This window comes from Lissotriton vulgaris, chromosome 3_1, assembly GCF_964263255.1.
Source record: "Lissotriton vulgaris chromosome 3_1, aLisVul1.2, whole genome shotgun sequence".
NCBI classification, from domain to species: domain Eukaryota; kingdom Metazoa; phylum Chordata; class Amphibia; order Caudata; family Salamandridae; genus Lissotriton; species Lissotriton vulgaris.
In genome coordinates this window covers 804103584-804116652 of record NC_141689.1, presented here as the reverse complement: position 1 = coordinate 804116652, position 13069 = coordinate 804103584, and the positions used below count along the sequence as shown (strand labels likewise).

Below are 13069 nucleotides of genomic sequence, written 5' to 3'. Positions count from 1 at the left end.
ACTCGAGTGTTTTTAAGGTCTCCTCCGGCAACTCCTGCTTCCATGCCTCCTGCGTCATTTCTAACAGTGAGCTTGGATGCCTGCGTATAAGAGCTCAACTGAGGAAAACACGTGGCTACTTTGGGTGTGGCTTCTAATCCCGTACAGGGCCAATGGAAATAGCTGGACCCACTCTGTACCGCTTACCTCCAGCATTTTTCGTAGAGTGGTCTTCAGGGTTCTCTTAGATCGTTCCACAAGCCCATTGGTTTGCGGGTGGTACACGGAGGTTCTTATTTGTTGGATGTTCAAATTCTGGTATACCTCCTTCATCAATCGCGAGACGAATGGGGTCCCATGATCCGTCAGGATTTCTTTGGGGAACCCCACTCGTGAGAACAGTTCCAGCACCCTGTCAGCTACTTGCTTTGACGTTGTGGTGGTCAGAGGGAAAGCCTCCGGAAATCTGGTCGCCTAGTCTACGATAACCAAAACGAGTTGAAATCCTTTCCGTGTTTTGGGTAGCAGTCCGATGAGATCCATCCCCACCCTCTCGAAGGGGGTTCCGATTATGGGCAGAGGCTGTAGAGGAACCGCTGGTGGTCTGCTCATGTTCTTCTTCTGGCAGTTTTCACACTCCTGGCAATAAGTAATGGTATCCTTGTAGATACCGGGCCAGTATAAGTGGCGCAGAATGTTCTGGGTCATTTTTTCCGCGCCCGTATGTCCAGCCACCCGATGTGTGTGGGAAAAAAACAGCACTTGTTCTCTGAAAGAAACAGGCACCAGAAGCTGTTCGGGGTCTTCCTTTTTCCCTTGCCTGTACAGAAGCTCATTTTTAATTAAGAACATGGGAAACTTTGCGAGGCCCTGGTCTGTGTCTCTGTGGGCGCTCGCCCATGCGTTGAATAGGATTGGATCATTGATCTGAGCGAAACGAAAGCTGCAATCCAACACCCATGGATCTGGAGAAACAAAAGCGGGGAGGGGGTTTTGTTCAGGTCCCCTCTGGGGTCGGGTACTCTGGGGTTTGGGTTGTAGACCGCAGTGGAACATGGAAAGGAAGGTCGGGTTGTCTGTTCCTATTATTAAATCTTCAGGTAGCGAGGAAAGGACTCCCACCCGGATGGTATGTGGCTCTCCCTGTAGAGGTACTAAAGGAATATAGGCTACCGGGTACTCTTTCACTTCCCATGTACGCACCGTATCCTAACCCTCTCCTGTGGGATGTACTGGGTTCGATCTAAATGTTGGGATTGTACCACGGACTGCCCTCAACCGGAGTCTAACAAGGCCTGTATGGGGGTCCCGTTTACCCTTACACTTGCACGAAAGCAGTTCCCCATCTCCGCTGAGAATAGGACAGTCTTCGGGAGCTATCCGACCTCTGGGGGCTCCTCGGGGGGGGGGCTTCCGGCGAGGGCACAACCGGGCAATGTGTCCCCAGTCGCCACAATCAAAACCCTGGGGTCCTCCCGGTCCTTGGGGTTCCGGTCACCAGGGTCGGGACCGCGGAGGTTCAATGTTCCTGGGTGGCCGCTTCTCGATCTTTTGGCCCACACGTGTATTCTTTTCTAGTTCCCAAGAGGTGGCCTTAGGTTGTGCCCAAGTGAAGATGGCGGCCATTTCAACGGCTTGTCCTGTAGTTAAGTTGTGGTGTTGGCGCAACAATCGCTGCGTGGCAAATGGCAAAGCGTCTAGGAACTGTTCGAGATAAATGCGATCCCGCTTCTTTGGTGCGAACACCGAGCGTGAGCCACTTGTCCGCAGCCATCTTCAGTCTAACAAAAAGGGTCTTTGGATTTTCCCTTGGCGCCCCTCTTTCTTTTCGAAATCTCAGTCTATAGGCCCCAGCATCGAGGCCTAGATGATCCAATATAATTTGCTTAACATCAGCGTACGGGGTATCCCCGTTGGGATTGGCCACTTGATAGGCCGCCTGGGCCTCCCCAACCAACAGTGGAGCCAAAAAGAAAGGCCATTTCGTGATGGGCCAACCGCATGCCCTGGCGGCCCTCTCGAAATTTAGGAGGAAAGCGTCCGGGTCCTCCCCCGGTATATATTTTTGAAGCAAAACGCTGGCTGCCCCATGGGGAACGCTTCGCTCTTCGATGTTGCCTCGGCTGGTAGCTTCTGGCCAGCTCCTAGGAGTTTCCTTGCCTCGGGAGGTGATCGCCTCCTTCATGATCTCCCTGTCGGCCTGGTCGGAGTGTATCTGTTGTTCCATTACTCATTCAGAGCGTTCTTGTCCTTTTATTAGTTGTTGCACTATTTCCTCCATCGTCTTGGTGCAGACGGCAAGGTTGCCCGCATTCTCCACCACTGTAGCGGGCGGGGTAGAAAAGGGCAAGAGGCGTGTTTTAGTAACTACTCGATTTATTCGAGAAAAGAGGTAGTCAGTACACGTCTTTCTAGTGGAGGGTGTTCGTTGGGGTGAACGGCTTCTACCGGGTTGGCTTCTTCTCTTAGCGATCTCTTCTAGGCACTCCGGGACTTCTCTTGTCGGGGTTGGAAGGCTCTGTGATGTCGGGTTCAGGTGATGAAGCGTGGGGAAGAAAGGACAGAAAGGATAGGGGTCAGTCCTCTTGGTGTAACACTCCGTTAGTGAAGGGAAAAAGGAGGGAGGATGCACCACCCGTATAAACAAAACAATACCTCGACGTGTCGGATAGGGGGGTGAAGGTGCAGTAGGGATCAGGGATAGGGAAGCAGGGGAAGCCCGGTCAAATTACGGAGCTGTCCTTTCTCCCGACCCAGCCTGCTATGTGCCCCCGTACCTCTGTGAGCCACACACCTCCTGGCGTGTGGCTGGGCGGCTCGTGTTGCCGTTGGCCTCCTGGCTCCCGCGCCACCGAAGGGTCGTCTCTCACGCTCCTGATGCTGGTGGATGGAATTCCGCTTTCCCCCACGTCTCTCTCTGTAACTGCCTCCGTTAACTCTCCTCTCGACTCCGCTCTCCTCTCTCCGGTGAACAAGCACACCTGTTCGTCCTCGGCAGCCGTTCTTGACGTCGCTGTCGGGTCCGCCCACTCTCTGTGTTCCACCCAGTTAAAGGGACCGGCATCTTCTTCCTCTTCTGGGTAGTACGGACCTGCTGGGCTCGTCCAGTCGTTATGCTGTAATGAAAAGGGGGGGGGGGAGGTGGCATAAATCCCCTGAAGGGGTTACTTAGACCTTGGCCCTTTTGGGCCGCAGGCCTTCTTAGCGGCAAACACACAAGTACCTGCGATTCAAAGAACGTGGTATACGCGATCAAGTGCCCGTGCTTACATCACGAGTTTACATCCAAGTGTGAGAAGAACTTTGCTTCTCTCCACTGTATTAGTGTGCCACTTATGTCAAGCCCCAGTTGAATGAATGAATGAATGCCTATACGTGTAAAGCGCTTGGCTACTCAGTGAGAGTCCAGGCGCTATTGCAAATATAGGCCAGGGACACTAGATTTATTGGCTAAGCAGATGTGTTTTTAATGGTTTACGAAAAGAAGTCCCATTAGGCATATTTCACAGTTAAAATGGAAGAGGATTCCAAATCAATGGGACACGGTCCAAGAAGAAGGATCCTCCTCTGCTTAGCATTTTAACATGAGAGACCGTTATCAGCCATGCATCCCACGAGTGCAAAGCCCTGGGAGGACAGTACTGCTGTATCCTGTTTTTGCGATACTTTGGTGCCTTGATGTGAAAGGCTCGGTAAGCGAAAACTAAAGCCTTTAACATAATTCTCTTGCCAACTGGAAGCCAGTAAAGCAGTCTTAGGTACCAGGACATGAGGGTCTGCCTAGTGATTTTAAATTGGAGGAGGGCTGCAGTATTTTGTGCAACTTACTTCCAAGTGCTGAATTAAGTAGTCTGGAAGACCCAGATACAAAACACTGGAATAGTCCAATCTAGATAAAAATAGTGCTTGGACAACTATTTTCTGTGCTTTCCAAGGAAGAGAGTCCAAAAACCTTTTTAGAGCTTTTTATCCAAAAACACATCTTCATTACCAAAGAAAGCAGAGCCTTAAATGAAAGATGACTATCAAACAACACCTCTAAAGTCCAGGCCACCTCCGAAGTGAGAAGGGGGAGCTGGACAGTCCCTTGGCCAATATTCAGTCCATCTAGGTAATGGATTGGGGCCAAAAAGACAAAATGTCGGTCTTGTCCGGACTGCATTGCAGATTACTGGACCTCAGTCAGCTCATGACTGCCCCCATACAGCCTGAGCATATCTCATTAACTGTAGCAGAATCACTCTCATAAAAGAGCAGTAACTGAGTATCTGCTAAACAGATGACCTTCATCTCATAAGATGCTACTAGAAAGTAAGCAAAGACATATAGATGTTGAATAGGGTGGTACTCAGTGCTGATGCCTACGGCACTCCACACTTGAGTCTTGACAAGCGAAAAATAGGGCTTCACCCAACCTGCCTGCTGTCTGACGTTCAAAAAGGAACTAAGCAGCCTCAATGTCAATCCTCCCACCCCAATTGCTACCAAGTGTTGGAATAAGATATCAGGGTATACTATGTCGAAAGCCGATCTGATAAAATTAAGGTGACTAATGGATTCAGTTATTTCCAACAGGGCAGTTTGCAAACTACGATGTGAGCGAAAACTGGATTCAGAGGGATGTAAAAGTTTGAAGATCTCCATGATCTCTGAGAGTTGAGCATTAACATTTTTTTCTAGAATTTTTGAGGCAGCTAGTAGGAGAGAAATTGGTCTAAAGTTAGATGGAACAGAAACATCTGCAGTTGGTTTGTTTAAGAGAAGAATACCGCTTGCTTCCTTACAGGCTTTAGGAACAATGCCCAACTGCAAGGAGGAACTAAACAAACTGGGCAGATAGTATCAAAAACCGTTTTTTACGTTCCAAATCCAGGATCTTCAGTAACTAAAAAGACAAAAAAGTTAAAGTGTATATTTTATTTAGAACGGAAGGGGAAAATGTCATTTGGGGCTGTGGGTGGAGCAAAAGGAACATAGAGGTGCTGGTGGGAAGAAACAACACAGGGGGAGGAAGCCCTTTGGAGGGCATTGCTGGGGGGAAGCAACATGGACAGTGGGGAAACAAAAGCAATTCTGAGGGCACAGAGGGTGAGCAGAAGCAACACCGAAGGAACAGGAGGAGGGAAAGCAAATAAGTGAGAGAGCAGCGTGGTGCTGGCATGAAGAAGCACACAGATGAGAGGAGCACAGTGCGGGAAGGAGGAGGGATGAGAGAAGTGCACATGGAAGAAAGCCAGAAAACTCATGCACTCTTCTGAATTGCTTAACTAAAAAAAAAAGTATACTAGCAAAGTGGAAGGACAGAAGTAACGTCTTCATGCACCAGGGGTGAGAAAAACACAAGAAACGCCCACACAAGCTTATAAACAGGAAGCAAGCAAACTAAAGTGACAATAAAGTCAACTAATGGCAAGCAGTGGGCAGTCTGTGAGCCTCCTGTAAGGTAACCATATGTCTTACAACAGACAGCGCATGTGCTGCCTAGCAGGCGAGACCTAAAAGTCTGTAAAATGTACGGCAATCAGCTGCACTTCAAAGCACCAATGAGTTCAAAGCTATTGCAACATACATTGAAGTACCAAATCAGATCAGAAGAATATTGTATTCGATGGACCCTGTTTGGGCACATAGGAATTCACATCAAAATGCATCCAAATCGTGGAAAACATTTGAAAACGAAATGAAGTTGCTGGTAACCTGCTGATATGGTATTACTCTTATAGGAACACTCAATTGAACCGTTTGCTTAATCAACCCAATTCTTGTACCTAATATAAATAACATGCCAACATAAAAATCCTTTAGTGGTTCAGCGCAGTTCAAACTCAACTTGTATGTATGCGTAAAAAGAAGGGAAACGTTCTCTTGAAACCACTTGCCAGTTACACAATGTGAAATGGGTGAATCTACAAAACAAAGCCTTATGTCATTAAATTTCCCCTGCAGCATGGGCCTCGCGGTCATTGCAAAATGAAAGCAAGTACAGGGAAACAATCGAAGCATTCAAGCAATGAAAACATTTGGCGCTCAGAATGATAGCAGCAGCATTAGAGAAAGAAAAGAAATTATGCGGCCCTTTCTAGAGCAGCAGCAACCTAACTGCCTCTGCTTAATAAGCATGTTTATAGTGATATGAAACACTCCTAATTAGCATTCTAAAATGCACTGCTTTGCAGCAACATCATAAAAATGGTTGCTCAGCAAAGATTGTAAAGCGTGTTGACAAACTAAATGTATGCTACGTTTGGGGGGAGAAATGGACTGGCAAACCATTGAGTAAGTAGCAAGCAATTGAGTGTGCCAATAAAGCCAACAAATGCTAAGCAATGGGAGGGCTGTGAGCCCATTATACATTCACAATAGATTTTTCTCAACCAGACAGCTTGGGGTGTAGGGTAGGATCGACTTTAAAAAAAAAAAAAAATCATCTATTTGCTAAGGTTTTGAAGATGATTTAAACAATGTTTAGCGAAAGATAAACTGCAAACTGTCACCTGAGACAGAAAATGCAGGTATTTGGTTAGACTACAGGATGCTAGAAGGAAATCTAAAAATAAACATATTTTCAACTTTATCTGAACAACCTATATGAAAGCATGCCCCTCTAGGGATGGGATCCCATCGAGCCCATGCCAACCAAGAGACTCTGGGCTGGCCTTTTGTTTGCAAGTGTCCCGTTCAAGTTGGTGGGAAATGGGAAACATTACAGGGTTTCAGATGCAATTCGACCAGTGTCCTACCTTTCCAATACAGTGCTATATTCCCGTTTTATTTCCCTTTTTTTTATTAAAGTTTATAAACAGCAAGCTGTATCTTTCTATGAAACGTTCTTTTATAGAAATTCCTTCTCAAATCACAATATAATTTATCTTCATATATGGATGAGCATTTTCTTTGTATATTACAACTGTTTGCTAATTGATTTTCTATATATGTGTTTCAAATGTACTTATTTTCTCAGGGCAATACTCTTACATTCAGAAATAGTTTACGCCATTTTATTTCTTGAGTGGAAACAGAAAAAAAATTTATAAAATTAAAATCAATGTTAACACCACAGATGTAACAAACACATGACAAAAATATGTAACCATCTTCATGTTTGCCATATTTGTGTAACCTTATATATATAATGTAATTCTATTTCATGCTTTAATCATCCTTGATATCAAAACTCAATTTCCGACAAGTTGAATATCTTCATAAGAAAACAACTCAACTAATATTTATATAATTTAGTTTAGTCAAATATTGTTAGTTAACCTTCAGTTACCACCCAAGGTTTTCTCTCATCTCTGCTGCAAATTCAATTTTTAGTAGATGCTTACTACTTAATTGTAATGTATTCTTAACATTAAGCCTCATGCATACCTTTTTGCACAGATCTCATATCAACAGAGATGATATGCAGACAATCAAGATAAAATAAATTAGAACCATCAAGGTGTTCCCCTATTAATCTGTGAAACAAAAGGAAAGCGCAGCCAAATTACCGCTCTAACAAAAATTTAAATGAAAGTAATTTAAACATTGTTTTGGAACAGGAACTTACTGATAGGGACCCTAAATCAGTGGTTGCCAAACCTTTTCAACCCGCTGCTCCCTTGACCCATTGGCAATCGCCCATGGCTCCCCACTGTTATTTTTTGGGGGAGGGTGGGGGGTGTAAGCCCGGCCTCTGTAGCTCTTTAATTTTTCTCCCTGAAAATGATTATGATGAAGCTGATGAAGGCATTATAATCATATACGCAGGGTGTTTCATATTACTAAAACAGAGCCTCTAATAAAATATTCCTAGTTACACTTCTTTGACCACGCCGTTTTTAACCAGGTCATATGTGGCAACACACCTCTCTCAGCAGATGACAAATGTTTGGGGACTAAACCTCCCCTTCTTTCAGTCCTTTTCCAGACACCAAATGTGATTTAAGATCTGAGTCTTTGCAGTTGTGTGTTGAGGTTCTGCTTCTATTGAAGTGGACACTTTTCTCTTTCTTCTTCTCCTCATGAAAGATGTCTGTCACAGCAGGCAAAACTCTGAAGTTGATTGACCCTCAACACATTTAATGGGAGGGACCAGAGTTCACACCTGGATATCAGTCACAGAGATATGTGCATCAAAATGTAAATCGCATACTCCCAGATCTACTCTTTAGGATTCCCCTATCAGTCCATCTCCTTTCATGACTTTTGTCAAAGACCTTTCCTTGTGATCTATCACTGAATCAAAGAGCAGTCTTTTGAAGTGTAAAGGGAGTCTTTTCCCTTCCCCTCAAGTCTGTCCCTCCCAGCTCACACAAATCTATCTGTATCTGTATCTGTGAGGGGGATTCCTCTCCTCCTCCTCAGGTCTTCACCAGGGCAGGCCTAAGCTTCTCAAACTGGAACCCATGGTGCTCCATATACTGTACCAGTGAAGGCACATTTAGAAAGTGAACATTCACAGCACATTTACTGTTCAGCACTAATACCTCAATGGGTTATACCCGCACATGTACACATACATTCTGCACACACAGTCTGCATACCCTGTTCAGCACTGAAGCTTTTTTATATTCAACCAGGGTGTGCTATTTTAAAACACACACTGCTAGCACAAACACCATGTGTGCACTGCACAACACTTCACTCTTCATGTATTGTACTTCACACAAGCACACGTACACCCAGCACATGCTTTCATTCCGGACTCAATGCACAGCACTAAATCCATCATGCCATGTATTCCTCACCAGCATACATACTTTCAGCATATGCCAAGTCAAGTCAAAGAAAGCTTTATTCGGCTGCTGTATAAAACAGTCATAAAAGCACAAAATTCTAAACACAACTGATTATGTACAAATAGAAGCTTAAAACAATTAATTTTTACAATTTTATGCCATAAAAACCATACTTTTCCTGATATAAAATGCAGCTTTTAAGAACTGAGCTACCCTCCACGCTGTATGCTTGTTCTCTAATAATTGCAGCTGGAGCATTGCTTCACAGCACTGCCTAAGCCCAAGTGTTCTTAGAAAGGGGATAATCCAAACTTTCCTATGATCATGATAAAATTTACAAACTAGGAGTAAGTGCATGGTTGATTGGGAAGAGATGTTCTCACAGGGGCACTGTGAAAGGGTACAAGACCAGTCGTTCATTTTTGGGAATGTCATCAACCTATGTATAACACCCAATCTTAACCTTGTTAAAAAGAATCTGTCAAAATTTCCAGGTACAAAAGATAAATAGGGCTCCATTCCAAGAGTGGTGCGTAGCAGCTGATGACTTCCAACCTTTTTTTTTAAGATGCAGATTCTCTGTGTATTCTTTTAACTTCTAGGAGCTGAATACCCTCTTTCTTTAATGACTTTCTTGAGATATCAATGATTGAGGGTGGGGTAGTAAAATATTCGGGATGTCCCAACTCACTCAAAGTCAAATACAAATTGAATCCAAGGGATTCTGTAGGCCCCATCCAGCTGTAAAACATCTTTTAAAATCACTCTATTCAGCTCCGTCTGGTCCTTACACCAGATCCTGTGCCACAGGAGGATTGACTCAACTTTTACTAAATCTGCTAAATGGCTAAGAGCCAATTCCTTGTGGCAAATGAAAGTGGAGGTACTGGGGGGGGGGGGGGCAGAGAGAATGTACCTTATAAAAGCATTTTCTTTCTTTTGTAAAGAGTTAGTATCGGCAAAGCCCCGCACCCCGGCTCCATAGGTTGCCATGGAGACGCACTTGGCTTTATATATATGTAGCAGCTCTGAAGGCGGTTTCCTACCTAACTTCTTTGCAAAGCTTGATAGTGCCGCAGTAGATCTGGCAAAAGCTGTGTTTTTGTCAGCTATGGCAGGGGCCCATGAATCTTGAAAGTTAAAAAATACACCTAGGTAAGAAAAGTTTTTTGTGGATTCTAACTTTTTCCCTTCAATGAACATTTCACGAGTTTTCTGTGTCCCTTGCTTACACCTCATAACATCGGTCTTGGTTATATTAGTTTGTAGACCAAGATCGGCCATAAATATACTAAAAATATCCATGACTCTTTGGAGGCCATTTGGGGTTCTGGCAATCAACACTGCATTGTCCGCATAGAGGAGTGCGGGGATCGATCGGCCACCTACTTGAGGATAGTCTATGCCCTGGGAAAGCAGTGCATCTTCAAGTCCATACATTCAGCATATGCACCAATCACACCTGTACTAAACAGTATTGCTCTATCTCTGTACAGTACCCTTCTCAGGCACACATACAACCACGCAGAGGGACTACTCCTGCGCGAGACAGTACTCCACATCTACCTGATGTAGGCCAAGGGTGAGTTAAGCACAGAGCAACTGAACTTTTAAAAGGTTAGTGAGCCTGTAGGTATCAGTCCAGCGACAAAGTGCAAACAGGTACTGTTCACTACTACTTATCATTACACAGTATGCTGCCACCCACAATTGTGCTGCTGAACTCCTGGTGAAGGAGGTATCTATCCAACCCAATGAGGGTAGTGCTTAAGCGCCCCTCCCACTTCAACAAGACCGCAATCCGTGAGACAGGCCTATGTCATGGTGCACATGCATGATCCACGTTCGCCTAACAAAAATCAGCATTAGGGATCCAGACAACAGTACAGTTGGGCTCTCAGGGCAGGGGTACACGTATTTAACAAGCAGAGGACTTTTCCATCCCAACAGTTGGCCTTTGAAAACTGGACCACATCTCTCTGGAAGGCAGTTATCCATAAATATTAGCACAGGGCTCAACACGGTTTGTCTGGCCTAGATATGTTAGCAAAAAACAATCCGTACCTGCCATTAAAATGCGCTACCTCTTTATTTCTCAACCCACATCCAAGAGGTAGTGACCAACTGTTCCTACCTCTGCAACAGACCAGTTTGAAATTTCCCAGGAACAATGTTTGTCATTCCAATCAGCTAGGCCATGAAATGATCGGTCCATGACCCTCTACAATTTTACAACTTACCTTTATATAATAAAAAAAAGAAAAAGCCTTTGAATGCCTCTCTTTTTTAACTGTTTCTCAGGTAACAGTATGTCTAATGCAGAAACACAGTGATTGAAGGTGAGCGTATGGTTAAGTGTTTTATGCACCCTGTTGCAGGCGTGCAACCGCCATTGGGCTAAAAGGCCGTCCACCTCCTCTCGCCTACCACTCATGTCGCCTTCTTCAGCCCGGGCTACAAACCGGCTGCAACTTCTCCAGGTCACGGATTTGACCTCAGTTTGACGGCTGTGCATGAAGTGGGAAGATGGCGTTTACAGCAGGAAAACAACAAGAGGTGGTGAGCGTGGAGGATGCTGGAAACTAGCTTCTTTTTCCCCGAATACCTGCTGTTAACTTAGCTCAGCATCCAGGAGTTCAATACACATCCATAGCGTCAAGCACCATTTATAAGAGACATACTTTTGTCAACAGAATACGCCTAATCAGCAGAGTAACCCAGCCAGATGAGTGCATTTGAGAGACCAGCAGTTGCATGAGGGGACCGGTACCATAAGAGTTGCAGATGGACAGTGTAGTGTCGTAACGCCTGACCCTGTGTGCAGACAGGACAGGCGGCTAGACAGGAAACAGGAAACAGGAACAGGAAAAGGTTTTAGTCTGTAAGCCAGTAATGTGCTGGTAGGGAATAAAGCAAGACGTGAACCAGCACAGCTCCGACTCCTGTGTCTTATTTATGCAGGTACAGCGTGACATTGGCGATGAGGGTGGGATCACTACATTCCCACACAGTCACGCAACCCAGCCGGATGCAGCCGGCCTGACCAGCGAGTCCGCAGTCGTCAGCGTCTGTCGGCGTGTGAAAGGCGCGAAACAGTAACCGACGCCGAGACTGCCGGAGCCAACATACAAGCCTGTCGAAACATACAAAGAACACGATACCGAAGCAAACGTCGAGAAAAACAATGAGAAACATACGATGTGCATGCGCACGTGACAGAGAACATACCTGAGCGGCCACGAGGGACGTTGAAAACCCAATCGAGACAACGAAGAAAGGGTGAGTCCTGTGGAAACTGCATGAAAGCAAAGAGTGAAGGGAAACGTGGTATGACCAAGGCCCAAGACATAGCGACCCGCACGGCGGCAACTGCAACTAGACGCTGGCCATTGGCCATTGGCTAACCTGCATCACGAGGGCAGCGGCCATTTTGAAACCAGGCAACCCTCAAGAGCACAACGAAGAGTGCGGAAAAGAGCGGGAAACTCCAAAGAAACATCTCGACTACAAAAGAGAAGTAACATACAGCACAGAAAATGTCTCTCACCCCTGCCAACAGCACGACGGATGGAGACGCAACAGCCGGTCCAGCATCCCAAGCTGGCACAAACACGGCGCCTCACGTGTCCCTGGGGGTACCCTTCATGAGACAACCACAACCTCTGGTACTGACACCAGGCAACACCATGGGACCTGCCTGGAAAAATTGGAGCGAGGATTTCGAAGACTACATGATAGGCTCGTCAGTGCAAGACCCCAAACAGAAATTGGTGGCTCTAAGGAATCTAATAGGTCAAGACATAGCGCAGTTCATCAAAGACCTACCGAATGCAGCGACCGCAACGTACGAAGAGGTTAAGGGAGCCCTCGACAGACGCTTCCTCCACAAGCGCAATGTCGACTATGAACGATACACCTTCAATCAGGTAACTCAGGAGAAGGACGAATGCATGAGTGACTTCATTACACGCATCAAGAAAATGGCGCGATACTGCGAGTTCGAAAACTTCAAAACAGAAGACGCACTACGCCTCCGCATCATTGATGGCTGTTTGTCCGAATCTCTGCGTCGAAGACTCTTAAAGAAATCTTACACCTTAGAGGAAATCGAGGAACTAACCAGGATAAACGACCAGGCCGAAAACTATGCCAAACGAATGGGAACTCACAAATCCGAACGGAAAGACCGCGCTTTCCGCATGCAAGAGCATCGAACGACAAGACACACAACGAGCTTGCACGGATCCCACAAGTCAAAGCACTCGTCTCGCACCTCTCCATCTAGACGAGACTCGAGGCAGGACAAACCAACCGAGCAACCACCCACATGCTATTGGTGTGGACAAGACTACCCACATTCAGGACAA

At 45.7% G+C, this 13069-nt stretch overlaps 1 protein-coding gene across 1 annotated transcript in view; it reads right to left on the bottom strand.

The window, feature by feature from the left end:
• The window catches only part of SLC27A6 (solute carrier family 27 member 6), a 541371-nt gene that overhangs the window by 159758 nt on the left and 368544 nt on the right, over positions 1 to 13069 (bottom strand). The window lies entirely within an intron of this gene.